Genomic DNA, 18,792 nt, shown 5'->3' with positions numbered 1-18,792 from the left:
AATTATAACGGAAATACTCAGGTGGGTGAAGTTATGGCCTTGGACACTTATCTGGTAAGTGAGAACTTCCAGCCGATGTTCATCATTTAAGATTAACATGTAAAAAGAAAAGAACAGCAAACATAGTGTGTATCGTTCATGGATTAAAATTATGTCATTTGCAATATAGGGCAAGAAATTAGGGAATTTGCTTATTCCCAATAAAATGTAATCTGTAGCTCAGACTTCACAACATAAAATACAGATTTAATGAACAATAACATAAAAACGGCTAGACAACACACGTACAAGATTTAAAATTATAAAAGCTTATCTGTCCATCATAGGAATAGGGAGGTCAGCAACAAATTATCCCAAAGACACAAGATAGCCAAAGATTATGCGTACAGGATAAAAAAGGTTCAAACGCTTATCTGTCCATCAAGGGGAGTTCAGCAGCAAACAGGGACACACTTGATGGAAATGAAGGAATTCTACATGTTTAGATGACTAAACCACTAAACTTCCTGGCTAGTCATAAAAATATTCAAGGGTGACATGGTACAGATCCTCACAGACAACACTCTCTTTGAAAGAGATTCCTGTGCCCTGGGCTAAACCCCCTTCCCTGCCTGTTGCCAGGCACCTACAGTATGTAAAAATTGTGTATATTTAGTGTCCAGCAGGGAAGTGGTTAAAAATCCCAAAGGTGGGGGCTGCTGCAGCTTAGGGCTATAACTATCCCTCTCACTGGGACTGAGGGTGCATTTCTTGGGGAACATAGCTACACGCTAGAGATGACCATTGCATATTCTGTGAAATTCCCCCACAACAGAACTACCCAAGTTCGTTTGAGTAAGTGAGATAGGTTTTCTGTATTTTTATTTCTTTTCATTTGTTGGAGATGGTGCCATAATCTGTGTGTATTTTTTAAAATCTTTTTAATAATCTTGTAACACTTTTTGTAGCTAAAGCTCTGAAGTATTCTTGGAATTAAACTTAAAATTCTAGTTCTGATTTTCTGTGTTTCTTATGAACCAAAGCCCCGTGTGGCATGTTACCGATTTACCAAAATATTAATAATTGTGTATGAAGGTAAGGGCCGAAGTTTGCCTTCAAATATAGTACTGTTCCTTCATCTGATGGCAGGGTGACATGTTTGATTAATCCTGTGTGTTAAAGTGACCCCCACGTCACATGTGGCAATTCTCAAATTAGCATATTTGTAGAATTGTCCAGCAGCGTTGTAACAAAGTGGTGGCAAGCGGTGGGATGATAATTGTTTGTTTTTATCTAAGAACTTAAGTGAATGTGGTAATAATTCCGTGAGCGGAACACCCACTTCATCATAATCAGAGCTTTACTACAATTATAAAATCCACACAGTGAGTGGCAATCTCTGTTCCCCTCCCTTTCTCTTGTTTTCTTTTCTCTCTGTTTATTTGGCAAAAAGTGAGGTCCAAGATGTCCGAGTATAACCAAATGAGGAAGGATGTCCTTGTGGAGCTGTGTGAGGACAGAGGGATTTACAGCACCAACAAGACCAAGGTGCTGTAAATCAGCTGGTCCAAGCACTCCAAGAAGCCGACCAGACACAGGATGCAGAAAGGGATCAGACTGAGACAAATACTGTTGGGGGAAATCCTCTGTCCCTGTATATTACAACAGATACTGGTACCGTTGCTAGGCAGAGGTCGGATCCCTCTACTAGTTCCAGTGACAATAGTGCCTTGGACCAATATTTGCAAACTGCCCTCAAATATAGGAAGGATACAGATGATGCGACACCTCTACAGCTGATACAGCAGTACCGAGAGGCTGAGGCTGCAGAGTGTAAAACTGAACGAGAGGCTGCAGAGCGCAAAGCCAAATGAGAGGCTGAGGATGCAGAGTGCAAAGCTGAATGCAAGTACCAGCTAAAGCTGGCGAGGCTCAGAGGCTAGAGTGCTGTTTGTGACCCGGGTAGGAAAAATCCCCGGCATGATTAATTTCCGATGTTGGAGAAAGATGGTGACCTGGATACTTTCTTCAGGAGCTTTGAAAAAACTTGTTGACAGTTGTACTGGACTCCAGTCAGTGGGCATGCTATTTAACCCCTGGGCTGAGGGGAAAAGCTTTGAAAGCATTTGCAGATCTTCCCCAGGATATGGATGGTGATTAGACTGCAATTAAGAAAGCCTTGTTAAAGCATTTCATCATCACCCCTGAGGCTTACCAACAAAAGTTCAGAGACTCTAAGCGCAGTCCCTCTGATACCTATCCAGGGCTGTTAGCGCAGTTGTCAACCCTGTTGCATCAATGAGTTGAGGGCTTCCAAGTGAAGGACTAAGATAAACTGAAAGATCTCATACTCCAAGGGCAGTTCTTTGCACTCTGCCCAGCTGAGGTTAAAGAGTGGGTCCTGGACCGGATCCCCAAGTCATTGGAAGAGGCTGCCACCCTGGCAGACTAATACACCAGCACCAGGGCTTCTGGGGAGCGCCAGGTCAAGTAGGGTGGAGAAAACGGAGACCCGGAGAATCACCCCCGTGGTCCTTTTCAACAAAATCAGTGGCTGCTGAATTTGTTGGGGGTGGGAACCTGTTTTGGCAAATGGCCGCAGGTGTTTTAATTGTGGTGAAGTGGGGCAAATCAGTCTTAATTACCCCAAAAAGAAGAAACTTCCTGTGGGGGGTCCGGCAATGAAACCTGTGCCAGTCATATTGTGTGTCGAAGGACCCGAAGAGAGACCATGTGACAAGCCATCCAGGTAGGACACAAGGGTGGTGCTTGGGTTATTAGATTCGGGTGATGATCTGACTCTCAGCTCTGGTGGACCCGGGGAAGACTATTGATGTACGGGGGGTGGGAGGGATCAACCCAGAAGTTCCTATGGTCCAAGTATTTCTTGACTGGGGGGTTGGAAGGGGTGTCCGGATGTTGGTGTGCTGGACAATCCTGACAGTGTGCTTCTGGGGACTGATCTAGGAAAAAAGCGCACTGCCTATGTAACTGGAAGTGATGTTGTTAATGACACAGTATTGCCAGATAACCCTTCTTACCCTCAGGTGACCTCTGCCGATCCACACATTAGTGAAAATGTATGTGATATTGAGAATGGTACCAACCAGTGGGTACTAGAATCTAACCCTTTGAGCTTTCACAGGGCAGAAATGTGTCAAAATGCCTGTCCTACTGTAGAGGTGCGTAATGTACTGTTGACAGCTAATGCTGCAAATTTACCGTTATCAGGAGGTGTGGTGAATCCTGTATGTAACCCGGTATGTAATACAACTCCTGTACTAGCAGTAATGACATGTAGAGCAGCAGCACAGAAAAGCTGTGATTTAACCCCTGCATGTGGGGAGGGTGAATCCCAAACAACAGATCTCCCTCCACCCCCCTCCCTCCATGTAGAAGTTGCAGGCTCAGACCTCAGCCTGGGGGAGAGGGGGCGATCACCTGCTTTGTTTCCCCACACTGATCAGCTCATAAGAAGTGAGGCATTCAATGCAGAGCAACAGACTCATTCTAGCTTGAACTCTTTGAGGGCACGGGTTGTTGTTAAAAATGGTTTACTCTATCGAGAGTTCACTGTCTCAGGTGTACCTGAGGATACGGGTCCTCACAGACAGCTGGTTGTTCCCCAGACCTATAGGGAAGGGTTGCTGAAGATAGCTCATGAGATTCCTTTAGCACGGCATATGGGTCCAAAAAGAATGAATGCTCATTTGAGGCCCAATCTTTTCTAGCCTAACATGTGGAATGATGTAGCCAATGACTGTTACTCCTGCCATACCTGTCAGATAGTTGGGAAATCTGGGGACGTGTGCCAAGCACCTTTCATTCCATTACCAGTTATATCAGAACCATTTGAACGGGTTGGTGTTGATATTGTGGGGCCCCTAGCTATACCCAGCAGCTCAGGGAAAGAGTACATTCTCACTGTGGTGGACTATGCCACAAGATACCCAGAAGCCGTAGCGCTCTCCTCAATCCACGCAGATAAAGTAGCAGATGTGCTCATAACCATTTTCTCCAGGGTGGGGTTCCCACAGGAAATGTTAACTAATCAGGGCACCCAGTTCATGTCCAACCTCATGCAGTCTCTGTAAGAAGATGCAGGTGTATCACCTCAGCCTAGCACCCCCGAAAGAATGGTCTCTGCGAACGCCTCAATGGCACCTTAAAACAGATGCTGAGGACTTTTGTGGAGTCCCAGGGGAGAGACTGGGAGAGATTCTTGCCGCACCTCCTCTTTGCATACCGGGAGATACCCCAAGAGTCCACGGGTTTCTCCCCCTTTGAACTCGTGTACGGGTGTCGGGTACGTGGGCCCCTGGATTTGATTAGGCAAGAGTGGGAAGGGAATTTGGTCACCCCTGAAACGACGGGAGTGCACTATTTGGGGTAATTCAGGGAGAAAACGCAGTCTCTAATGGAGATGGCGCAGAGCAACCTAAAGGCTGCACAGACAAAGCAAAAACAGTGGTATGACCGCAACGCCAGAGAACGCGTCTTTGAGGTAGGGCAAAAGGTCTTAGCTCTGATCCCAATGCAACAGAACAAGCTACAGGCTGCCTTGGAGGGTCCCTACACTATAGTACAGCGTGTCAAAGATGTCAATTATGTAGTGGAAAAAGGAGAGGGACATAAGAGGCAGAAGATATATCATGTTAATATGTTAAAACCTTATCATGACATGGGGGCTTGTGTGTTCACTGTGTGTAGCTTGCCTGAGGATGACCAGGAATCTGACCCCTTGCTGAATTTGGCCACTGCAGCTTAAGAGGGGCGATCCCTGTCAGATGTCCCCTTCTGTGATGAACTGTCTGAGGTGCAGTTAGAACAGCTCGCTGACACACTGCGGCCCTACAAGTCCCATACAAGTCCCATCACACAGGGAAACCTGGGAAAACACACTTTGTCACACATCATGTAGATACAGGAAACCAGACCCCCTCCGACAGCCAGCATATCGTGCCTCCCCAGCAGTGCTGGAGGCAATGAAGAGGGAAATTGATGAGACGCTGCAACTAGGGGTGATTCAACGGTCTCAAAGTTCCAGAGCTGCCACAGTTGTACTGGTTCCAAAGAAATGTGGGGGCACCCGCTTCTGTGTAGACTATAGATGGCTAAATGATGCCACTCTGATCCCTATCCCATGCCCAGGATAGATGAACTACTAGATCAGCTTGCCCAGGCACGTTACATCACCATCATGGATTTCAGTAGGGGGTACTGGCAGATAGCACTGTCACCTGAGGCCCGTGAAAGGTCCGCATTTATCACCCGCTGATCGAGCTTCTGGTCATGCTGTTTGGTATGAAAAATGCCCCTGCGTCCTTTCAGCACCTGGTTAATGACCTGCTGGAAGGCCAGGAGGAACGACACTGCAGTGCTCAGCCAGACCTGGGAGGAACACCTGATCCATCTGAATAGTGTGTTAGGTAAAATCACTCGGGCCAGGTTAACGATTAAACCAGAGAAATGTCAGCTTTGCATGAGGGAGGTGCAATATCTAGGACACCGCGTTGGAGGGGGTACCCTCCGTCCAGAGCCAGAGTAGAGGCTAGAACTGCGTGGCCTACCCCAAAGACTAAAAATCAAGTCATGTCCTTTCTAAGTACTGCAGGGTATTACAGATAATTTGTACTCCACTATAGCACGCTAGCCAAACTACTGACCTACTTGACCAAAAAAAATTGCCCCAAGTGGTCAATTGGATAGAGGACTGTGAGAATGCCTTTCTAGCACTGAAATCTGCCTTAGCTAAATCACCTGTGGTACAGGCCCCAGATTTCAGAAAGAGGTTCATTGTACAAACGGATGCCTCTAATTATGGGGTAGGCGCTGTGCTCAGCCAGGTCAATGGGCAGGGGGAAGAGCATCCTATCATTTTCCTAAGTAGAAAATTACTTCCCCACGAAGTTGCCTACACCACCATTGAAAAGGAATGTTTGGCAACTGTGTGGTCTCTTCAAAAGCTACAGCCATATCTGTATGGATGAGACTTCACAATAATAACAGATAATAAACCACTCGTATGGCTTAATAGAGTTTCTGGAAACAATGGGAAACTCCGAAGATGGAGTCTCTCCTTGCAGTAGTATACCTTTACCATCCAGTACATAAAGGATTTTCAACACACTAATGCGGATGTTTTATTGCAGCAAGGAGAACAAGTGGTCAGTAGCGCAGCAATGAATCAGATACGTAGGTTACTGCCCTTGTGCGCTATTTGCAGGGGCAGATATCATGTTTAAATGCAGAAAGGAGAATCACAAATTATATGTGATATAACGTGTGGTGATTACCTGCAGAAATAATCACCAATAATGATTTCAAGTGAATGTATATCTATATAATCTTGTATTCATTCAGCTTAGATGTGACCTAAGTTTCTGTGACAAAATGGCTGACAGGCTATGTCCTGCCTTTGACCTACATGTATCTAGGCTGGGAGAGAGAGAGAGCAGATTCTGTCTAACTGAAATCAGCTCTTATCTACAGACCCTAAAGTTAGGGATGAAAGCAATGCTCCATGTGCGATGACCAGACCAGAGGTTAAAAAAATCCTGATAAGGGGGAGATGTCCAGATCAATCACAATTGATAGAAAATAAAGGAATTCTACATGTTTAGATGACTAAGCCACTAAACTTCCTGGCTAGTCATAAAACCATTCAAGGATGACAAGGTACAGATCCTCACAGACAACACTATCTTTGAAAGAGATTCCTGTGCCCTGGGCTAAACCCCCTCCCCTGCCTGTTGCCAGGCATCTACAGTATGTAACAATGGTGTATGTTTAGTGTCCAGCAGGGAAGTGGTTAAAAATCCCAAGGGTGGGGGCTGCTGCAGCTGAGGGCTATATCTGTCCTCTCACTGGGACTGAGGGTGCATCTCTTGGTTATCATAGCTACACGCTAGAGATGACCATTACATATTCTGTGATATTCCCCCACAATAGAACCACCTAAGTTCGTTTGAGTTAGTGAGTTAGGTTTTCTGTATTTTTATTTATTTTCAATTGTTGGAGATGGTGCCATTATCTGTGTGTATTTTTAAAATCTTCTTAACACTTTTTGTAACTAAAGCTCTGAAGTATTCTTGGAATTAAACTTAAAATTCTAGTTCTTATTTTTTGTGTTTCTTATGAACCAAGGCATGTTACCAATTTCTCAAAATATTAATAATTGTGTATGAAGGTAAGGACCAAAGTTTGCCTTCAAATATAGTACTGTTCCTTCGGCTGGTGGCAGTGTACCGTGTTTGATTAATCCCGTGTGTCAAAGTGACCCCCACGTCGCATGTGGCAATTCTCAAATTGGTGTATTTGTAGAATTGGTCGACAGCATCGTGACAGTATATTTATCTATATACTTATATAATTTTGTTATGTGTACTGTCCCCTATGCGCGTTACTACAGAACACTTATAGGAGCAATTCAAATGTTTTCTCCAGCGGCTGTCACTAGGGATTGCAAAACAGAGTTGTTGCTCCATTTGGGTGGTCATTAGCCATGGGAGATACATTTCTTCTCACAACCATCTATGGTGACAAGAAGAAATGTGCGAAAAATCCAAGGTTTCAGTGCTCAAACGTGTGTTAGAGTGACCTAACCAGGAATTTAGATGGGTTAAGCTGCTAGTTGCGGTTAAACCCCTATTTGGGTGCATTTAAAGTGATGAGCACCCGATCAGAACAACAAATTGAATTTCTCCAACAAGGGCCCATTACTTTGTGTGCCCATTACAACATTTCAGTTGCTCCCATGGTGTCATATATAAAAAGTAATAGCAGGAGTAAGTTTGTTTGGAGCATCTATGGGTCTGGATTTTCCATTACAGATGTAGCCACCTTTATCTTGACCGATTCTCCGCCTAGACGGACGTTTAGTCTCGCTAAGGCGATAGCTGAGTTTAATCACAGGCAGGCGCGTTGAGGCGATTCTAGATACTCAGCATGCATTACACATCTCCACCACTGGGTGGCTAATGCTCCACTAATCCAGTACTTTCGATCGTACAGTATAGCGGCGGATTGATCTACAGCTCTGGCAATTGGTCAGTGACGACTGTAATGTTAATACTGTAGGCGTAACGGGAGGCGGTGGAAAAAGATGGTGACCTATGGAGACGCAACTAATTGTGTAAAAGGAAGAATGCACAGTACAATGTATAAACACCGTGCTTTTAAAATACATGTACAGTACATGAGCGTCTGAGTTCCCTAAGGCATAATGGGAATGGTGGGCTAGCGGGAGGCGGTGGAAAATACTGTGCTTTACAAATGTGAGCGTCTGAGTCCCCTAAGGGATAAACCAACACCAATGGGGAGTGGGCCGGGCGCTGTTTGCTGTACTTTTACACATGAAATTGGGAATCTCTCATCAGGCGTCGTGGGCTAGCGATGAAGGCTCCCACGCTGGGGGTCCAGGGTTCGAGACCTGATGTGCCTTCTTTTTTTTATTTTATTGTAATAATATACTGTATTACTTTATTTTCATTGTAAGACAGTCAATGGAAGGGTGCACACAAGTTACATATAAATCAGAGTACATCTGCAGGAGCGATTCTTTACGCTAAATGCAACTACACAGCGGCAATGAGTAGAAATGAGTGTATTCTGACGCAACTAATTGATCAAAACAGTACTGTAGATCTTCGGAGTTTGTGTATTGCACAGGACCTGAATTCCCTCCCTGTCTACTGCATGATCTGTGCAGGCTCCCAGGGGGGAAGGGCGATGGGGGTAGGGGGAGACGATGGAAAATACTGTGCCTTTGAAATGCAATTATATGAGCGTCCGAGTCCCCTACGGCATAAACCAACACCAATGGGAAGGAAGTGCCAACCTTTTTTTTTAATGTGTTCCCGTGACATTCACTTTAATATTTTTTTTTCTCTCTAATACATCCAATGGAAGGATGCACACAACTTTCACATAAATCAGAGTAGATCTGCAGGAGCGATTCTTTACGCTAAATGCCACTACACAGCGGTAATGAGTAGAAATGAGTGTATTCTAAGTGAGTAAAACAGTACTGTAGATCTTCAGCATTTGTGTATTGCACAGGACCTGAATTCCCTCCCTGTCCACTGCATGATCTGTGCAGGCTCCCAGGGGGGAAGGGCTATGGGCTAGCGGGAGGCGGTGGAAAATACCGTGCTTTACAAATGCGAGCGTCCAAGTCCCCTAAGGCATAAACCAACACCAATGTCTATAAAGGTAGTGTTCTGTCTAATACCCTGGACCTACTGTACTGTAGCGATACTGTAAGTGTACTGTATGTCACATTTAGAAATGTGCCCCTTAAGTTTTGAAGACAGTACAGTACACTATGCCCGCCTGAGTGATTAGGTGCAGGGTACTAGAATGAACAATTCCATTGATAGTGATGTCATAAAGATGCTGTCAATTTTGAACTTCATTGGCTGTACAGTATGCTGCCATTATACTGTATATATATTTTTACAGGGCTGGGAGCACGACGGCACAGAAGGCAGGACAGGCGCCGCCAAGCTGGTAAGTGTTGTCAAATACAGTAGTGTACATACTGTAGTGATTTATACAGTCCCACCCCCCTGTCCTGACCAGCACAGATAACTCACTGCAATCCGGATGGGAGGGAGGGTGGGACACTTCATGTGAGATCTGGTTGCCCATGATGTTAATAATGTCTGTTTACAAAACTAAATGTAAATATTAAACACACAGTATAAATAACATTGTAGATATCTGAATACCCGTGCTTCGCTACGGGATGAGGATGGTAAATTACAGTGATAATTGTTTGTTTATTTACGTTTGTTGGCGATCTAGTATACTGTATACTTTCGACATACTGTATCTGGCTTCTCTAATGCAGATTGTGTAGTGGCCGGACCCCTTTTTGGTCCCCTCGCTCTTCCCACTATACAACTCTCAGTCTGTGTCTCCCTGCTCCCCCCATTCCCCTCCTCACATCATGTCACTGCCCCATCACATGCAGCCCTGTCCTCACTGACACATCACTCATCTCCTGATATACTCTGTGCTGCTGGGGACTCTGCTCCTCCCACTATATAACTCTCAGACTGTGTCTCCCTGCTTCCCCCATTCCCCTCCTCACATCATGTTGGTGCTCCTGTGAAATTATCTTTTTTTTTATAGTTTCTTATATAGCGCAGCACATTATCTATCTCCTGATATACTCTGTGCTGCAGGGGACCATGCTATTGTACTTTCAGTATATAACTCTCAGTGTGTGGTTTGTTCTACCTGCATTCCCCTCCTCACATCATGTCACTGTCCGTGTCACATGCAGCCCTGTTATCACTGACATACTGTATCATGCATGTCTTGATATAGTCAGATGTGTACCGAGTGTGTTGTAAATAGGTCCAGGCAGTCAGGAGTTATGCTGCCCGCTGATATACTCTGTGCTGCTGTCTCCCCCCTAGGGGTGCTAGGGATTTCTAATTGTATTAGTTGCGTCCACCGTGTTTTAATACGCTCGTATGAATTTTCCCACAGTACCACCACCACCTCCACCTGCTCCGCCAGGCACCAGTGCAGCCGGTAAGCACACTACAGTACTCTCTGATTAGTGCTTTGCTTCCCAATGGTATTGTGTAATGAAAATTCTGGTGCGACTGTCATCGTTACACTACTGTACATGTGTCCTGGATACTGTATAGTACATGTTACAACTTGACAGCTTCACTTACAGCACTGTTATTTTTTTTCTCACAGTACCACCAGTTACAGTATGCCACTGACATCATTTTATGTACCACACACAAAATTGCCCCTTATCAATTATGCACCAGTGGAGGGCTGATGGTACTGTGTACCACCACCAAATTTCTAAATGGTACTCCATACCACCCTACTGTTCTTTCACAACTGGATACAGTACTATACGGTACTTAACGAACCATTGTTTGGATTTTCGCATTTGGAATTTTTGCATTTGGGGTGCCATAATCTGGATACTGAGCGATACTGAGGGAGCGAGTAGGGTTAGGGTTGTGCTGCGGCCATGGGTGGTTAGGTTTAGGCAACACCAGGGGGGACTTAGGGTTAAGCACCAAGTGGGAGGTTTAGGCTGCTTGAGGGTAGGTTTTTGGTTTGGGGGGGGAATATACTTAACAACCCCCTGTGGGGATTTTCTGATTCGGTATTTTTGCATTCGTGATGCCATCGTCGGGATACTGAGCGCCGTCATACTGTATCTTATGATATTTTATGATTTATTTTTATCCATTATTTACTGTACTGTATTTCATGGTACTGTACCACAGCTTATGTTACAGTGTTATTTTTCCACAGCAGCACGTGCCCCACCCACCCAGGAGCATACGCCACCCACCCAGGAGCCCCCACCTGACCAGCAGAGCTCCAGAAGTGGTAATCATTATTTCTGTTACAGACACACTAGTTTCCTACAGTATTACTGTCATTTTTTTATTTTACAATACTTGTTATCTTTTACACACAGATCGCCTCATTATTGACACAGAGGCGGAGGAGGAGGAGGAGGAAATGGGGGAGCCCTCAGGCCAGCCTGGTAAGAATGGTAATCTACTGTACAGTACACAGTACTCTACTGTACTGTATTGTACATTTATTATTTATTGATTTATTAACAGTTTCTTACCGTATATAGTGCAGCATACAGTATTCCATTGCGCTTTACAATTAGAATAACTGTCATAGAACAAAACTGGGTAAAAACAGACAGACAGACAGTAGAGGTAGGAAGGCCCTGCTCGCAAGCTTACAATCTATAGGGAAATAGGTGAGGTTATGTGTTCTGTACAGAGAGGATGTAATTGGATAGGGAAGCATTGAAGGTTATGTGGGTGGGTCTGGAATATGATACAGTAGGCTTGTCTGAAGAGGTGAGTTTTCCAATTGTGTACCAATGGCTTGGGTTCGCGTGACCAGTGGTCACTAACCCTCCATTTATACTCGGATTCCGGCCTCTTCATTCTGAATGCTGGGGTCCGGACAGCTTGTATTTTAGATGCAGGTACAGTACGTCCCCTACCAATGGACGGTCATTCCACACTCTGGCTAAGAATGTCTCTCCGCTAGTACCTGTAGTTCTACTGCCAAAAAAATACCCAAATAAAAACAGGACACGCACACCGTGAAAGTAAAACTTTATTACATACATGCCGACACACACATACTTACCTATGTTGACACAATGTTCGGTCCTCTTCACCAGTAGAATCCATGGGGTACCTGAAAATAAAATTATACTCACCAAAATCCAGTGTAGCATCTGTCCTCTTCTTTTTAGTAATCCACGTACTTGGCAAAAAAACAAACCGCATTTACCCGGACCACGGACTGAAAGGGGTCCCATGTTTACACATGGGACCCCTTTCCCCGAATGCTGAGACCCCCCGTGACTCCTGTCACAGAAGGTCCCTTCAGCCAATCAGGGAGCGCCACGTCGTGGCACTCTCCTGATTGGCTATGCGCGTCTGAGTTGCCAGAGAGCGCATTGCACAGCTGCTCCATTATCTTCAATGGTGGGAACTTTGCGGTCAGCGGTGAGGTTACTCGCGGTCAGCGGTGTCGGCATGTATGTAATAAAGTTTTACTTTACGGTGTGCATGTCCTGTTTTTATTTGGGTATTTTTTTTTGGCAGTAGAACTACAGGTACCAGCGGGCACATTTCCCCCCCCCCGCATGCTGGTACTTGTGGTTCTCCAAGTACCAGCTTGTGGGGGAGGCTTGCTGGGACTTGTAGTTGTGCTGCAAAAAAACAATATTCTTTTTTTTGACACAAGGCTATCAGCCCCCCATCCGCAGCCCATGGATGGGGAGGACAGCCTCGGGCTTCACCCCTGGCCCTTGGATGGCTGGAGGGGGGGACCCCTTGATTTAAGGGGTCCCCACTCCTCCAGGGTACCCCGGCCAGGGGTGACTAGTTGGGGATTTAATGCCACCGCCGCAGGGACCAGTATAAAAGTGTCCCCCGGCTGTGGCATTATCTCTCCAGCTAGTGGAGCCCGGTGCTGGTGTTAAAAATACGGGGGACCCCTACGTCTTTTGTCCCCCATATTTTTTGCACCAGGCCCGGACGCAGAGCCCGGTGCTGGTTCTAAAAATACGGGGGATCCCCTGTAAATTTTTTCCCCATATTTTTACAACCAGGACCGGCTCAAAGAGCCTGAGGCTGGTTATGCTTAGGAGGGGGGACCCCACGCATTTTTTTTCATGATTTTAACCCATTCCCACCCCTTCCCACTGAAAACCATGCTCTCTCTATTTTAGTCAGTTCAAAAAAAAAAATATTATTTTAAAAAATATATAAATAATACTTGTGTCTCCTAATAGACAAATCAAGTACATATCCCTTCTAATATAAATAGATATGCTATTAACAATAAAAAAACACAAAAAATTTAAAATTACATTTTTTATTAGATTCCGCCAGCAAAGTGAGGCGAAATTAAATTGACGAAATTACTGTCGAAAAGCACTGTTGTCGAATCGACATTCTTCAATTGAATTGTCAAAAGCCGCATTTTTACCACTGCAGACATGTCGAATTTTAAAAATGTCGAATTGCAAAAAGTCGAATCTGAAACGTCCGTTTTTGGGTCGAAAAGTACTGTATTGCATTGTCGAATCCAATTCGACATTTTTTTTTCCGAAAATGCCCTGTTTTTCGACTTTTGCGGCAATTCAACCGCAATTGCATATACTCCATACCTAGGGGACTTGGCCGCTGACTTACTGTACTGTACCACATCCCTGACTTTAATGAACCACACTGTTGCTTAAGCTCCTTGTTTTGGGTCTGTATACTGTACATTATACAGCATTTATTATTTGATCATTCTTCGGGACCTCATTGCCTCTGTGTACTGTTATTTTAGCGAGGGGATTGTGACGCTCCTTCAGCATTGCCCCGTAGCCTTCAAGACTACTGCTATCTCTCACTCCATCTCCGAGCACTGCCTGCCACGTGGTGGGGGTTCAGGGGCGACGGCCATTTTGACAGTGTGCTATGCGATCGAGTCCGGTGTACCGTAATGATAGACCTCGCTTACCCTATCGCCCCTGTGTATTTTAGCGAGGGGATTGTGACGCTCCTTCAGCATTGCCCCGTAGCGTTCAAGACTTCTGCTATCTCTCACTCCATCTGCGAGCGCTGCCTGCCACGTGGTGGGGGTTCAGGGGCAACGGCCATTTTGACAGTGTGCTATGCGATTGAGTCCGGTGTACCGTAATGATAGACCTCGCTTATCCCTATCGCCCCTGTGTATTTTAGCGAGGGGATTGTGTCGCTCCTTCAGCATTGCCCCGTAGCGTTCAAGACTTCTGCTATCTCTCACTCCATCTCTGAGCGCTGCCTGCCACGTGGTGCGGGTCCTGGGGCAACGGCCATTTTGACAGTGTGCTATGCGATCAAGTCCGGTGTACTGTAATGTGCATAGACCTCGCTTATCCCTATCGCTCCTATGTGTATTTTAGCAAGGGGTTTGTGAAGCCCCTTCAGCATTGCTCCGTAGGCCTTTGACGTCCATGTGTGTTAGCGAGCGGATTGTGATGCACCTTCAGCACTGCTCCGTTGTCCGGAAAATCTATGTCATCACTCGCTCCATAGCTGAGGGTCTCCATGGGGCAAGGAGTTACAGGCGGTAGCCATTTCGATTGAGTCTGCCCTGCTATAGAATTGTATGTGTACCGTATGGTGCATAGAACCTTAACAGTACATCTGCTCCTGCAGCTTTGCCCTGGTTTATCTGAATAAAAAAAATTATAAAGTGTCTGGAAAAAACTAACATGCGTTCGTACTGTACAGTACTTTAGGAATCGAACACAGGACTCTGAGTATAGGAAGCGGAACACTTCACCACTTCACCGCAGACAGATGAATAAATCCATTAGTTGTGATTAAGCCATAATGGCTACGGGATTAGGATGCTAACATACTGTACAATATTCCTAATATCATTTGGCAATAATGAACTTCTAACACGTCCATTTGCGTCAGTGTGTACACTACTGGTTTTATGTTGCTTTGTCTGCGGGATTCAGCGTAACGAGACGCACTAGTAAAGTAGTCCTTACTATACAGCAGGGGTGGGGAACCTCCGGCCCGCAAAGCCGTTTGGTCCGGCCCACCAGCTTGTGTCAGTGAGACACGCTGCCGCTCAGTCCGGCGACAGCGTGTCTCAGCTGTCAGAACAGGGAAGAGAGCGCGACTGTCGGGTGGGAGCGGCGGCATGTATGACTTGAAACCAGCCGCCGGTTTGTGAGCCAATCAGAGCTCGCGGACCGGCAGCCAATCAGAAGCCGCGGCTGCCGGTCCGTGAGCTCTGATTGGCTCTCGAACCGGCGGCTGGTTTCAAGTCCTACATGCCACCGCCGCCCAACATAGCCGCGCTCTCCTGCGTGTCCCGCCGAAAGCAGCACGGTAAGCAGCACGGAGGGGAGGGGGGGGCAGGACAGGGCATCTGTATACCTGGCACTGTGGGGGGCATCTGTATACCTGGCACTGTGGGGGGCATCTGTATACCTGGCACTTTGGGGTGCATCTGTATACCTGGCACTGTGGGGACATCTGTATACCTGGCACTATGAGGGGCATCTGTATACCTGGCACTGTGAGGGGCATTTGTATACCTGGCACTGTGGGGGCATCTGTATACCTGGCACTGTGGGGACATCTGTATACCTGGCACTGTGGGGGCATCTGTATACCTGGCACTGTGGGGACATCTGTATACCTGGCACTGTGAGGGGCATTTGTATACCTGGCACTGTGGGGGCATCTGTATACCTGGCACTGTGGGGGCATCTGTATACCTGGCACTGTGAGGGGCATTTGTATACTTGGCACTGTGGGGACATCTGTATACCTGGCACTGTGAGGGGCATTTGTATACCTGGCACTGTGGGGGCATCTGTATACCTGGCACTGTGAGGGGCATTTGTTTACCTGGCACTGTGGGGACATCTGTATACCTGGCACTGTGGGGACATATGTATACCTGGCACTGTGAGGGGCATTTGTATACCTGGCACTGTGGGGGCATCTGTATACCTGGCACTGTGGGGGCAATTGTGGATCTGGCACCGCACTATTGGGGGCATATGTGTATCACGTCCCATTTTAACTGACCACACCCATTTTTTGGCGTGCACGCCTCCGGCGCGCACACACAGTACCTCTAAGGGGCAGACCTACTGGGGGGCAGGGTAATTTTTTAAGTTGAGAATTTTTGTATGGCCCCCGAAGGATTTTATAAATATCCAAATGGCCCTCGGTAGAAAATATACAGTATACAGTATTTCAGTATTATATTTTACGGGAGCCCACACGCATGCGCAGTGGTGATTGTAAAAAGCGACATCTGGTGGATGATCGCAGGTATTACACGTAAAGGTAACGCCAAACGCCAAATGTCTGTCTCCGTGCAATTAGATAGCCTCTCTGTGACTAGGCGCGCCTCCCTACGCCCCAGTACGCTGCGTATGCTCGATCGGAACAAACGCCTCAGCCACTCAAGATAAAGGTGGCTACATCTGTATGTCGTTTTCCGTAATGTTGTCCTGCTAATTAATGATATAATAAAAATATTTAACATAGAAGTACATAGCTTTTCAGCTAAAATTGACAGAGAAACAGATATAGGCTGAAATATAGGAAGGAAGTAAGTAGATAGTGTGTACAGTCTTTGTATACACCTACCTGTATATAACGGAGGCAAAATCCACCAGTACACTAACTTTGTTTCCATGTAGGAACAAATAATGTGTTTGGCGAGACTCTGTGTCCTGAGCTGCTTTACTCCAGGAAAATGTAGCATCAGTATCATAACAGTAACCAGAAATTAGGCAGTTGTTGGGATGCTTTTGTGACAACCAGTTAGACTCTAAACCATGCAAAAAGCGCAATGACGCAATTTAGACAGAACACAAACAAATAATTGCCAGACAAATCTCAAGAGGACCACGTAGGAATAGCGCTTCAAGATCAAAATCATAACGAGTGAGACTAAAGAGGGAAAGGGATACATGCTTCTTAGTGGAGACTGATTGTCCATAAACCATTAGAAGGTCACATAGTTGTACAAGGTCACGGCATCTCTTTGAAAAAGCCTACCCTAGACGTTATTATCATTCTTACTACAGATGTATAACTGACTTATTGGAGTTATTACAGTATATGTATCTTTGCATTGTCGATTTACTATTTGATAAAGTTGACTTATTCCTGTCACGATCCTGACTGTAGTTTTCATATTTGGTGACTTACCTCTGCCATCTCTATCCTGGATCCTGCATCTTTCTGCTCACTGGGATAAACAGCTTGCCAATACCATGAGTTTCCTGAGTCCTGAGTTCTCTGCCTGGAAGGTAAAAGTTAACGAGCTCCACCTGTGGTGATCTTCTGTGTGAGTCTGAATTCAGCAATCTGAAGTTTAGGCCTAAAAGCCAGCATCCTCTGTTTGTTTGCAAGAAGTTCAGGCTTCAGTGTTCTCTCGGCCTGCTAGGCCTCACTCCACTTCACAGCCTAGTCTAGAATACTCACATGACAGTGACTGTTCACCTGACCCAGAGCTGTCCAATCCTGTGCCAGACTGAGACTCTCTGAATCACCTGACACTGCTCACCAATCACCAAGGACCAGGAAGTATAAGTCTGGAGACTGGAGTTGGTAACTCTGCCAGTTCCTCGTGTCACACACAGCTTTGTGTGAGCTTTGAAGCTGAGCTCCCTAAAGGTAACCATTGTACTTCAGTTCCTGTGTAAACTCTGTTCATTTGCTACCCAGTTTGGATTACATTTGTGTTACCGTTGATATCCAGTATTTCTACAGTTCATCTTAAAGGCACAGTTGCAGTATTCCATAGTTTCATCTTAAAGGCACAGTCACAGTATTCCACAGTCTCAACTTAAAGGCACAGTTGCAGTGTTTCATCTTAAAGGCACAGTCACAGTATACCACAGTCTCAACTTAAAACCTCAGCTGCAGTATTCTACAGTCACAGCCGCAGGGTTCTTCTGCCTCATCCTAAAGTTACAGCCACAGTCATCGTTCTACTTTCAGTTGCGTTTCCAGTTATATCCGGTACCAGCCCACATTACTGTTGCATCCCAGTCTCACCGGTAACCAGCCAGGTTATCAGTCTCACCAGTAACCAGTCCGTCTTACTATCTTGCCAGTAACCTTGAGTACATAAGCACCTACTCCTGTGACACTATATCCAGTACAGTCTCACCTATACATTCATCATCCTGCTATCAAAGTCCCTGGTGATCCAGTGGTCAGGATACGGCATCCTCTGCCGAGGCCCGGGTTCGATCCCCGGTCAGGGATTGCTCCTTCTTCTCACTGATTCCTACAGACCAGCCTAATATTCACATAGTCCTCCAGTTGCCCACACAGACTTACTTTACTAACACCGGGTTCACAAAAACCACAGCCATGACAGTAGGAACTGGCCGCATGGACCCGGCCGAAAGTGTTTGTCTGACACAGGACCTCCTAAGCAATATTGCAGGATGGTTGGAGGGTTTGGAGTCGACTCAGCATCAATTGGCACAGTGTCTGCAGCGGAATTCGTTCTCCAGAGATTCTCTGACTTTCTGCACTAAGACTCCTGACCAACTGCAGATTTTCTACCAGATGTTATTACAGTTACAAGAACTTTTGTCTAGTATTCTTTCTGTGATGCCTGATCTCTTCAGGAATACTACCAACGTTGTTGATCCTGTTTTGTCCCATCCAGTTACTAAAGTCTCTTCCTCTGTGCAAGGAAAAGTTGTTCATCAGAGCTATCCACAGCCAAAGCTCTCTGAAGCTGAAC

General features: G+C 45.8%; 1 non-coding gene across 1 annotated transcript; it reads left to right on the top strand.

The window, feature by feature from the left end:
* The first annotated feature begins 18,232 nt into the window (after positions 1 to 18,232).
* TRNAR-CCU (transfer RNA arginine (anticodon CCU)) lies at positions 18,233 to 18,302 on the top strand. Its single transcript has one exon. It is a non-coding gene; the product is annotated as a tRNA-Arg (tRNA).
* Positions 18,303 to 18,792: the final 490 nt, after the last annotated feature.

The sequence above is a fragment of the Pseudophryne corroboree genome, chromosome 4, assembly GCF_028390025.1.
Source record: "Pseudophryne corroboree isolate aPseCor3 chromosome 4, aPseCor3.hap2, whole genome shotgun sequence".
NCBI classification, from domain to species: Eukaryota; Metazoa; Chordata; class Amphibia; order Anura; family Myobatrachidae; genus Pseudophryne; species Pseudophryne corroboree.
Note: the sequence above shows the minus strand (reverse complement) of the source record. Positions and strands in the feature narration are given on the sequence as shown.